The sequence below is a fragment of the Zingiber officinale genome, chromosome 3B, assembly GCF_018446385.1.
Source record: "Zingiber officinale cultivar Zhangliang chromosome 3B, Zo_v1.1, whole genome shotgun sequence".
In the NCBI taxonomy this organism is placed as follows: Eukaryota; Viridiplantae; Streptophyta; class Magnoliopsida; order Zingiberales; family Zingiberaceae; genus Zingiber; species Zingiber officinale.
In genome coordinates this window covers 38,286,356-38,299,246 of record NC_055991.1, presented here as the reverse complement: position 1 = coordinate 38,299,246, position 12,891 = coordinate 38,286,356, and positions in this window count along the sequence as shown.

Genomic DNA, 12,891 nt, shown 5'->3' with positions numbered 1-12,891 from the left:
TCAGGTACTCAGAAACACCAAGGCCACAACTCTAACTGGAAAGGAAACTCCAGTAACAAACATAAACCAGGGAGTTACCCAAAAGGAGGACCAGCTAGTAAACAGCCTAGTTATCCCAAGTGTTCTACTTGTGGGAAATTCCACCCCGGAGTTTGTCGCAAGGGCACACGAGGATGCTTCGAATGTGGCCAGGAAGGGCATATGGCTAAGCAATGCTCGAACAAGACCAGCTTTCCCACACCACAGCCGATTCAGTACGGAGACAAACCAGCCCAGTTGCACTGGATGCAGGCTGCTTTAGATGGTCCACACATCAGCTAGGGCAGACTAGAAGCCCCCTCAGCCACGACAAACGCGAGGATCTACTCACTCTCCAGAGAAGACGTAGAGAACGCCTCGACAGTTGTTACAGGTCAGATCAGTATTTTACAGCAAAATGTAACTATCTTGTTCGATACTGGGGCAACCCATTCTTATATATCTAGGACATTCGCCGAAAAGTTAGCAATATCTCTAGAGGTACTTAGTGGTCAGTTTTGACAACACTACCTTCAGGAGAAATCATGGCATCTACGCACTGGCTCCGAGCAGTGCCAGTCATTATAGCAGACAGAGAGCTTTTTGGCTATCTGATAGTGTTAGATATGGTTGATTACGATGTCATCTTGGGAATGAACTTTCTGATTAAGTACGGCGCCTCCATAGAGTGCCATAAACAGAGAGTTGTATTCCAATCTGAAGCAGGAGTGCAGTTTGGGTACATCGGAGAACCAAAGAGAAAAGCCAAGAAGTTTCTCTCAGCTCTGAAAGCACAGAAACTACTTGATTCAGGATGTACGGGATTCCTAGCACATGTAGTCAGTACCAGTCAGGACAAGGACCGAAAGTTAGAGGAGGTCCGAGTTGTATGTGACTACCCAGTAGTCTTCCCTGAGGAGTTACCAGGCCTAGCACCAGACAGGGAGATTGAATTCGAGATAGAACTTGTTCCCGGTACAAATCCCATCTCCAAAGCACCCTACCGCATGGCTCCAGCAGAACTAAAGGAACTTCAGGAGCAACTACAGGAGCTGCTCGACAAGGGCTTCATACACTCTAGTCACTCACCATGGGGAGCGCCTGTATTGTTCGTGAAGAAGAAGGACGGGAGCATGTGCCTGTGTATAGACTACCGGGCACTAAACCAAGTCACAATTAAGAACAGGTATCCTCTTCCCAGGATAGATGACCTGTTTGATCAACTGAAGGGAGCGGCAGTGTTCTCTAAAATAGATCTCAGATCGGGATATCACCAGGTGAAAGTTAAAGAAGGTGACATCCCCAAGACAGCTTTCAGGACCAGATACGGGCATTATGAGTTCGTAGTCATGCCCTTTGGCGTGATGAATGCTCCAGCTACTTTCATGGACCTCATGAACCGAGTATTCAGATAATACTTAGATAAGTTTGTTATCGTGTTCATCGACAACATTCTTATCTATTCTAGAACTCAGAAAGAACATGAAGAGCACCTGAAGATAGTACTGCAGACTCTCCAACAGAACTAGCTGTACGCCAAGTTCACAAAATGTGAATTCTGGCTCGATCAGGTATCCTTTCTGGGTCACATCATCTCCAAGGATGGTGTCATGGTATACCCCAGTAAGATAAAGGTTGTGAGTAACTGGAAAAGACCTAAGAACGCCAGTGAAATCAGAAGCTTTCTGGGACTAGCAGGCTATTACAGAAAATTTGTAGAGGATTTCTTCATGATAGCCTCCCCACTGACAACTCTCACCAAGAAGAACAGGAAATTTCAGTGGACAGAGGACTGTGAGAACAGCTTCATGGAGCTTTAAAGAAGATTGACCAGTGCACTCATTCTAACTCTGCCAGAAAACACAGACAGCTTTGATATTTACAGTGATGCCTCTAAATTGGGACTAGGAGAAGTACTGATGCAAAATGGCAAGGTGATCGCCTATGCCTCCAGACAACTCAAGGACTATGAGAGGAACTACCCTACTCATGACCTTGAGCTTGCAGCAGTCGTCTTCGCCCTAAAAATTTGGAGGCATTACCTGTATGGAGCTCAGTGTAGAGTGTATACAGATCATCAGAGTCTGAAATACTTCTTCACTCAGAAGGATCTGAATATGCGACAGCGCAGATGGCTCGAGCTAGTCAAAGACTATGACATAGCCATCCTCTACCACCCAGGAAAAGCCAATAAGGTGGCAGACGCACTTAGCAGGAAGTCCAGTGCCACCTTACTATCCCTAACAGCCATGTCACCACCCCTACAAAAAGATATTACAGATTTCAGACTCGAACTTATAGTTGGACAGCTCTCTACTATGACGTTAGCATCTACCCTGTTTGGTGACATCCAGACAGCTCAGGGTCAGGACCCTGAAATTCAGAAAATCAAGCAAGGGTTAGTAGAATCAGAAAGTGGAGAGTTCAGAGTATCCGATAGTAGGGTATTGTATTTTGGTGACAGACTATGTGTTCCAGATTAGGAGGAACTACGGAGGAAGATCCTAGACGAGGCTCATAAGACCTAAAGAAACGTTTTTGGTGGCCTGGGATGAAAAGAGACATCGCTAGATATGTTAGTACCTGTCTGACTTGTCAGAGGGTCAAGGCAGAACACCAGAAACCAGGAGGAGTTCTGCAGCCTATTCAAATTCCAGAATAGAAGTGGGAGGATATTTCCATAGATTTCATAGTGGGACTACCCAGAACCACGAATGGTTTTGATGTCATCTGGGTAATAGTCGACAGGTTGACTAAATCAGCCCACTTCTTAGCTATCAGGATATCCTACTCCATGGAGCAACTAACTCAGTTGTACCTCAAGGAGGTCGTCAGACTGCATGGAGTACCACGGACCATCATTTCAGATAGAGACAGTAGATTCACATCACACTTCTGGGAGTGTGTACAGTCAGCATTGGGCACCAGGTTAAAGTTTAGCACAGCCTTCCATCCTCAGACAGATGGTCAGACGGAGCGAGTAAATCAGGTACTCGAAGATATGCTCCGAGCATGTGCCCTAGACTTCAAGGGAAGTTGGTGAAAATATCTGTGCTTAGCAGAATTTACGTACAACAATAGCTATCAGGCCACTATCGGCATGGCACCCTACGAGGCTCTCTACGGGCGGAGGTGTAGATCTCTAATCTGCTGGTATGAAAGTGGTGAACAGAAAGAACTAGAACTTCAGACAGATCTAGTAGCGGATACCACAGCAGCTATACAGCAGATCCGCCAGAGGATAGAGACAGCTCAGAGCCGCCAGAAAAGCTATGCTGATACACGGCGTCGACCCTAAGAGTTTTCAGTTGGAGATGCAGTATTTCTCCGAGTGGCTCCCATGAAGGGAGTAATGCGTTTTGGGAAGAAGGGCAAATTAAGTCCCAGATATGTGGGACCATACCTTATCATTAGAAGAGTTGCCAAGGTAGCATATGAGCTAGAGCTACCCGAGGAGATGTCAGCTATCCATAACGTATTTCATGTCTCTATGCTGAAGAAGCATATCCGAGATGCCACCCAGGTGATTGAGCCCCAGTCGGTACAAGTCCGCGAAGACCTCAGCTATAACAGTCGGCCTATTCAGATAATAGACCGAGCAGTTAAGAAATTATGAAATAAGGAGGTACCATTAGTAAAAGTTATTTGGCAAAATCACACAACAGAAGAGGCAACTTGAGAGACAGAAGCTAGTATGAGACAGAAGTACTCAGAGTTATTTTAAGTTCGAGGACGAACTTTTTATAAGGTATGGGGGATTGTAACACCCGAAAATTCTCAAATTAATTTTATAAATATTCTATTATTTTTCTGAAATTTTAAAATATTTTTATGGAATTTTTGGAGTAGCAGAAGTAGCAAAAGTAAATAAAAACATAAAACAGCCTAAACGGGAATTGAACCCGCAACCTATGGACTCTATAACATATAGGGTGACTTAGTAACCAAGGGGCCCCAGCAGGGGTGTGCTGAAAGGAAAGGAGAGAAATTATATTTATGATTGAGTTGGGACGTATTAACCACTTAATATAAATAGGAAAATTAAGTGGGGATTTATTATTTGATCAACAACTTTCCCCTCACCCTCACCGCCGACCCCTCTCTCTCTCCCGCACCCTCTTGGCGCACAAGTCCCAAGAAACCTAGGGTTTCATCCCTAGGGTCGTAGGAGCACCTTCCGGCGATGTCTCCGATACGAGGACGCTTCCCTTCGCGAGAAGAACGCATAGACGTAAGAGGATCGCCAAAAAGATCTTCTTCTCCGGAAACCTAGCGATCGGATTGTAAGAAAACTTAGCGCAGGAAGTAAGTAGCCCCTCACCTGCAGTATAAGTAGTTAATCGTATGTGTTTACAGTCTCAGTTCAGCCATATGTCGAATTAGAGCACACCAAGTGCTCGATAAAATAACTCGTGCAGCTATATGATACAGTAGGCATTTTATAGCTCAGTTAAATGCCATAGAAGCATTTTAATAGCATTTTTAATCTTGTTTCAGTTATATGGGACTATGGTCCAATGGGTGGGCTCCCATAGTCGCCTCTAGGTTTAGATAACCTAGTTCTAGGTTCAGATAACCTAGTCAGAACAAGACAGAATAAATTTGATTAAGAATCAGTATTTTACTTTATCAGTGGCACTGTACTGGACTCTCAGTTGTTCTTGAGTTGAGCTCCCATAGTCGTCCCTAGGTTTAGATAACCTAGTAACCCTACTAGATTCGGGACTTGCTACCTCGGGCCTAGTTAGGGATGCGCGAATAGCAACTACAGTTGTCGGGGCCATCAGCAGCATAATTATTATTTTGATCTATTTATGAAAATAATTTTCAAACTTCATAAACCAGATATGTGAATACAGCTTAGCTTCAGTTTAGTTTTCTTATTGATATAATAAATAGCTTAGCTTATGTATCGGTTTAGTTTGCTTGTTGATACAATGAATAGCTTTATGTTCAGTACTTGATTAGCATGACTTGTATGTCCATATGCCATGTTTTATCATTATCAGCATGATCATCAGCATGTATATCAAAAAGCATTCTTGAAAGCATGATTTCTTCGAATGCATGTTTTGTGAGGTAGATGGTTCTTACTAAGCTCCCAAGCTTATAGTTTCATTTTCCTTATACTGCAGATAAAGGTAAAGGGAAGATGGATTAGCGGAGGCTGGAGTTCAATGCGACCAGATGTGTGTGAGAAGGAACTTGAAATAATGATTCTTGGTGACTAGCAAGTCTAAAGACTTAGTATTTCTTATAGTGTTACTTTTCCGCACTTTTAGATGTTTAAGTGTCTTGAATTATGAAAATGTGCTTAGATTATTAGTTGCCCTGATATTAGATAACTAACCATGAGTAATGACATGCCTAGTAGTGGTATTATGCTTTTAGTTGATTTCTGAAGATCCTGTACGAGTTCGGGTGGGATTTCTGCAGAAATCAGAAACCCCAATCGATCAACCGATCGATTGAGGAGTCCTCAATCGATTAGTCGATCGATTGGAAGAAATCCTCGCGTACAGAACGCCATTGAGTCGATCAGCTGATCAATTGAGGAGCCCTCGATCGATCAGCCGATCGATTGAAACGCGACTTCCGCGTACAGAGAGCTGATGGGTCGATCAGGTGATCGATTGGCCATGGATCGATCAGCCGATCGATCAGGAATTTCACTCCCGCGAACAGAGAGCGTCTGAATCGATTATTGGATCGATTGGCCAGACTGGATCGATTAGATGATCGATTCAGAATTGACCTCCGTGCACAGTAGCACGTTGAATCGATCAGTGGATCGATCAAATAACTCCAATCGATCCGCCGATCGATTGGAAAGTCTGATTTTAGTTCGGTGATCAGATAGGAAGTTTAGGTTCCTTTCTTTAGTATGTGTATAGCAATGAAAGAAAAAAAAAGTATTGTGAGCATTGAATTCCAGATTTTATAACATATAGCAGAGAGTCTTAATTAGTTCAACTTTCAGCACAAAATAGTTTAGCAAACGTGACCCCCGGCCTCACAGCTTAGTCAGTAGGAGGTGGGACGTTACAACCTCTATTTCTCATGCTTCCCCGTCATCGCAGCTTTCTTCTTCTGATGATCCTTCCCCTTTATCTATGCTCATCTCCGAGCTGCATTATTCAAAAAAATGGTTGGCCATCAATGCTAATCCTGAGAAGGCTTCGACTTCTGATCCCGAGGATGATGATTCATCCCATGTTGCCTTCAAACTCATGCGTTTAGAGGACGTCGACCTTTTGTACTTTTCCTTTTCATTGTTCTTTTTCTTCATCTTCGGGCAGTCATCCTTGATGCACCCTTCTTCATTATAACTGTAGCAACGGACCGTCCTTTTGTTGCATTAATGTTTTCGATTGAGATCTAAATTTATTAGTCTTAATAAATTTATTTAACTTTCTTACCAATAGCGCCGCTTCAGTTTCGTCGATTGACGCTTCAGAGTCGGGATCGTCCATCTCGGCTTATAGGGTAACATTGAGATTTGACTTCACTTGATTCGATTTTGCAATACCAGACTTGTGAAGTTCGAAAGTAGAAAATAAAATTTTCAAAGTACTTACCTCAAAGTCCTTAGAGATGTAGTAAGCATCTACTAAGGGCGCCCACTCAGGAGTTCTTGCGAAGGCGTTGAGCACATACCGGATAGAATCTCGGTTCGTAACCGATTCTCCGAGATTGGTCAGTTGAGTTATTAGCTCTTTTATTCTTGCTTGGAGTTGTGCTACCTTTTCAGCGTTGTTCATCCGGAGATTTGTCAGCAGAGTCCGAAGGCTGTCGCGCCTTGCTAATTTCGCTTCTGAGGCGCCTTCGTCGAGCTCCAGGAATATTTCCAAGAGGTCTTTGGCGGAATCGTAGCTTCCGATCCGATTTACCTCCTGGAGCGGCAGCACGATGTGCAGATGGAACTCTGCCTTTCCGTTGGACATGAAATCAGCTTGCTCATTCTTCGTCCATTGGTATTCTTCTTTGTCTTTTGGAGCTGTAAAACTATATTTCATAGTTATAAGAATATCAAAATCCGTTTAAAAAAATACCTCCATTTTTCGCTTCCATGTAGCGAAGTCTCCGTCAAATTTCGGGGGATGAATGCTTGTTCCGGTCATCGTCTTGATCTTGATGCTTCAATCGACGGTCAGTCCTTCTGAGGCAGTCTGGCTCTGATACCACTTGTTGGCTCAACGGGGCCGGCAAGTGGGGAGGGGTGAATTACCTATCAATCAAAGATACCCTTCTCAAACTTTTCAACTCTAAAGTAATAGCAACAATAATAATAAGAAAAATAAAGAAAAGCAAGAAGACTCAGCAAGTTAACTTGGTTACAACTAAGAAGGTTGTTAATCCAAGGCGGTTGAAAAAGTGCAATAAGAAAGTCTTATTCTCTGAAGGAGGAGAAGCCTTTTACACACTTGAAGCTCAGACAGTTGCTTAGAAGTTGAATACAGAGTTGATTCAAGAGATAATTTAAGTTTCTGAACTAAGGCTATATTTATAGCCTTGGTCGGGACGCCACGAAGGGTTCTAGACGTCATGGGGAGGATAAAACTTTATCCCCTACGCACAGATCATGGTTTGACCGAGATCTGGATTAAATTCGGGTTCGGGCGCCCCAGCCTGTTCCAAGCGCCCGGAATGGTTCCAGGCGCCCGAACCCATAAAGTCAACTCCGGTTGTCTTTTTCGTTCAGGACCTTTGCTCCGGTTCAGCTCACCTCGGTCCGGGTCTTCTGCTCCGGCTCCGCTTGCTTGGGTGATCTCGGTCATCCAGAATAAGGCTCACCCGAACCCAACTTCCGGCCTTCTCCTTAAGCAAGCTTCCGTTCCGGTTTCTCATCCCTTAAACGTTGCGCACATTCTTCTCGTCCACCGGTGTACTCTTTCGCAGCTTTTTCGTCCTTCGGACGCACCAAGCCCATCAGCTCCCTGCTCGTGTCATCCTTCTCCCTAGCTATGTCTTCCGCTCGGCTTCCTGCGCTCCTAAGCTCCTACACACTTAGACACAGGGATCAAATAACAAGCAGGATCTAACCTAACTTGGTTGATCACATCAAAACACCCACGGGGTCCAACAGTTACGACGTTGATAAAGTTTAGCAACACCCTAAGCGTCTCAACCCTCCAGGCGCACAGAGCTGCCACGCCAACAAACGGTCATATTTGACCAGTAGGCTATAAATAAAGCTCTAATCTCAATAGTTTAGATGAACACTTGTAAACAAATTTTATACTTCAACTTCTAGTTCTGTTATTTACTTTTCTACACTTTTAATGTTGTAAGAGGCTACCCAACCTTTGGAAGAAGAAGATTTCAGTGAGCCACATTTGTCTTGGATTAGCAATCCTCTGATTGGAAACCAAGTAAATATTTCTTGCCTCTGTCTTTATTTTATGCATTTACTTTCAGTTTATAAATAAGTATTTGCCTAACTTAGTCCAAAGATTGAAAAGAGTTTGTCTTTAATTTCAGGCAATTCACCCCCCTCTTGCCAGCTAACTGGGGTCCTATAGACTATCTATACCTTATTTATGAGAAATCAGAATCTTTGGACATGTTCAAAATTTTCAACCAAAGTTGAACTTCAACTAGATAAGAAAATTAAAGTCGTCCGATCCAACCATGGAGGAGAATATTATGGTAGATATGATGGATCAAATAAACAATGTCCAGGACTTTTTGTGAACTGTCTTGCAAAGTGTGGGATTGTGCATCAATATACCATGCATGGTACACCCAATCAGAATGGTATAGCTGAGCATCGCAATCGAATCCTAAAAAGCATGGTAAGAAGTATGATAACTTTCACTTCTCTACCAGAGTCTTTATGGGGTGAGACATTAAGATTATAGTTTGCCTACTCAATAGAATACCTAATAAGGCAGTAATTAAAACCTCATTCAACATGTGAACGGGTAGACAATGTAGAATTAAGCATTTACACACTTGAGGTTATCTTGCTAAGGCTAAACCTTATAGGCCTAACGAAAGGAAACTAGACTCAAGAACAATTAACTACAATTTTTTAGGTTAATCTGAGAAATTAATGGGTATAAATTTTTTGATCCCTCTAACAGATCCTTCTCCAAAATAAAAAATGCCAAATTCATTAGGATAGTGAGGATGATAAAATCAGGGAAGTATCTTTTTGAGAAAAGCACTGGCGATCCTCCTTTGATCACTATTAATGTGATTGGTAGTGGTATGGTTACCATACTGCACATTATGGATATTACACATCCAATAAGTGAACAAAGATATTCCCATGACATCTCCAATGCAATTAGAGGAACTACCACTAAAATTGAGATATTGCCTTGTATTAATGAGTAAGTACCTCAACCACCTCAAACACAAGTGTCTTTAAAACAATCCATAAGGGAACATAGAATTATGAATTCTCGTGATTATGGTTATCTCCAAGAATATGATTTTGATATAAGATTGGAAAGTGATCCTACATATTTCTAAGAAGTCAAATAATGCTCTAACCCTGAAAGGTGGATTAACGTCATACAAGAAGAATTGAAATCTATGGCAAGCAATGAGGTTTGGGAACTTATCAAATTACCTAAAAGTTCAAAATCTATTGGTTGTAAATGAATATTTAAAACCAAGCGGAATCTAGGGGCAATATCAAAAAGTATAAGGCTCATTTTGTTGTCAAGGGATTCACTCAGAAAAAAGACGTTGATTACATGGAGACTTTCTCACCTGTGTTGATGAAAGACTCTCTTAGGGTAATCATGACACTTGTAGCTCATTATAATTTGGAGCTACATTGACGTTAAGACTACATTCCTTAATGGAGACATAGAGTAGTCTATATATATATTGCAACTAGAGAACTTTGAATGTAAGGACTCAAAGCAGCTAGCATGTAGATTAAAGAAGTCCATTTATGGTTTAAAATAAGCGTCCTATTAGTGGCACCGAAAATTTGATTAAGTGGATACCTCATTTGGATTTAAGAAGAACCCTGTTGATCAGTGTATATATGTTAAGTTCAGTGGAGCAAGTTTATTATTGTCACGCCCAGAGAAGTCCCTATCGGTAAAATTTCGACAGCATCTCTCCTGTAATGATGACAATATGAAGCATATATACAAGAATATTCACACAATATAACCATCAGCCCACACGGCTGGAATATATAGATAACCACACAATTATATATATATATATATATTAAACAGCCCACTCGATTGTACTATAAACCAACACAGCAGAAAAATGATAAAGAAAACTCATACGAACTAAAACAACACACTACTAGCCGGCTAGGCCTTATACAACACCACAACAACACAAAATTCAACTTCACATAATAAACTCCAAAAGATAATCGAATTAATATAACACCAAATACAAAATACGAGTAAAAAATAAATGAAACCCGATGTAGTCTTCGGATGTGACGTTGGACCGGCAGTCAGGACTCTCCCAAACATCCTTGATTCATCTACCTACTACCTGGTGAAAGAAAAATCATTTTGTGGGGTGGTGAGTGCTGGGACTCAGCGGGTAAAGGAAAGATAGGGTATGAATATAATTAAGAACTAGAGATACAAAGGTATACAGTCTCATACGAAAAGTAATAATAGATACTACCATGTTATCATAATAAATGTCCGTACTTGACACCATATCCTAGGCTAGTAAAATCAGGAGTAGAACAACTCTGCTACAGAACTACTCATAACTACAAGGGCAACATGTGAGGTATATACATATTACCAATAGGTAAGTCAGTCTAAACACATACAACATATATATATATCTCAACATATGTAAGCATATCAGCATAAGTAAGCAACAGCAGCATAAGCTGGCAATAGTAGCATAAGTAAGCAACAACATCAGTCGGTATAATAATAACAACGTATGCAGGAATGGTCACCCCGCCCACCTCTCTGTACCACGACCCCTGTATGGTCGAGAGGCCGGATTGATGACAACTATACCACTCAAAGGCCGCCACTTCTCTCAAGTGACCGAGTGGACAGGTGTTGAGTAGCTAATTAGCTACAAAGCGAAAGGGGGTCCCTGCTACTCTCAACTCCAGTTACCACTACCCATGAGTGGCTGAGTGCGGCATGACAGGACAAGCGGCATTTGCTCCAGCTCTCTCGAGTGGTCGAGTGTGCGACCCTGGTTAACGACTCTCTCGACCGCAAGGGAGAATTTATCGTTAACATGTATGCAATGATATGATGCGCAATATACAACAGTCATCATATAGATGTACACAGGAATTAGGTATGCTACATAAAGCCAGCATGCTCAATACGGTACATAAATAAACAACAAACAAAGCATACAAGGTTGGTATTTAATATCTGCTAAATATCATAGATGACAACAAGAGACTGTATGGATATAGAAATGAATAACTTAAAGGTTTGAGTGGAAGTATCAAGCACAAGAAAAATACGAGTGGAGTCAAGGTAAAGCAGTCTTTATCCAAAAATAATTGCTTTTGTACCAAGTTCCAAAGAACTAAAGAGAGTCAAAGTAAGAAGTACTCGCCTTTAATTATCGATAGAGCCAAACAATCCCCCGCGTCGAAGTACTCGTCTCGAAACAACGTCCTGCAAATCATATATTGTACAATTTAGCTAATTTCATAATCGACAACTAGCTAAATCCAAATCCAATTTAATTAGGAAAAAACCCTAATCCAACTATGAATCTCGATTCACCCAAATCCATTGGTTAAATTAGATTTAACCCAACCTTATCAACTCTTTAATTGATTCATATAGCAACCCATTTACTAATAAGTCAATTCAACATAAATCCAACATACTTAATTTATCCAATTGATTAATTTAAGTTTAATCATATCATCCAATAAAATCCCAATAATCCTCAATCAAAACTAAGTATTCCATCTTCCAAGTCACATTCATATTAAGTAACCCATATATAACCAAACCTAGCACCATAATCAAATAACAACCAAATCATCAACAAAATGCACACTAATCTCCAAACACCCAAATGAATCAATCCTATCTCACAATACACTTAAATTAACCACCCAACCACCATAAGAAATCTAAAATCAAACTCCATCAACCACACATGAACAACCAACTACAATATTCAAATCAATCCATGATCTACAACTAAGCACAGTTTAATCCACTAAAATCCCAATTTTCTTATGAATTAATCTAACATGATAATCATAACTAGTTAATGATTCCATTTAAAACCATCAACAAAATGCAAACTGATCTCTAGCTTACCTTAATATGGTTGCTCCCTATTATCTCACAGTCGAAGACCTTGCTGCCGGAAAGGGTGAGCAGTGCTAGGTGGAGCCCTAGATCTGGGGCCGATACAATCAAGAGGCGATGCCCAATAGAGATATGGCGTGATCGGGAAATAAAGGGACAGCTGGCCGGCTAGGGACTATACCGGCGACGACAACAGGTGGTGTGGCGTCGAGCCTCGGTGATCGGCTACAAAGCGGGGTTGTGAGAGAGGCGACGGTGGTGGAGACAGCTAGGGCACGACAGAAAGTGATAAAGAGGCATCATGTTGGCCACTAGCTTGTATCGACGGTGGTGCGGCGTCTCTGATGACCGCGTGAGGAGAGGCTGGCGGTTGTGGCATTCGCGTGAGGAGAGGTCGGTGGCGTAACGCTCGCGTGGGGAGGAGAGGCCGCAAGAGGGTGAGGGCTCGGGAAGAGAGGAGATCGACAGGTGAATGGGAAAGATAGGGTTCGGCAATTATAAGTTTATAACTTAGGAAATTTTAAATTAAACCCTAGATCGATTTCTCAATCAACTCCTACCTCTGGGTATTCCAAACAGGCTTTTCTCGAGCCCATAAGTGTATCCCCTCCAAATACGC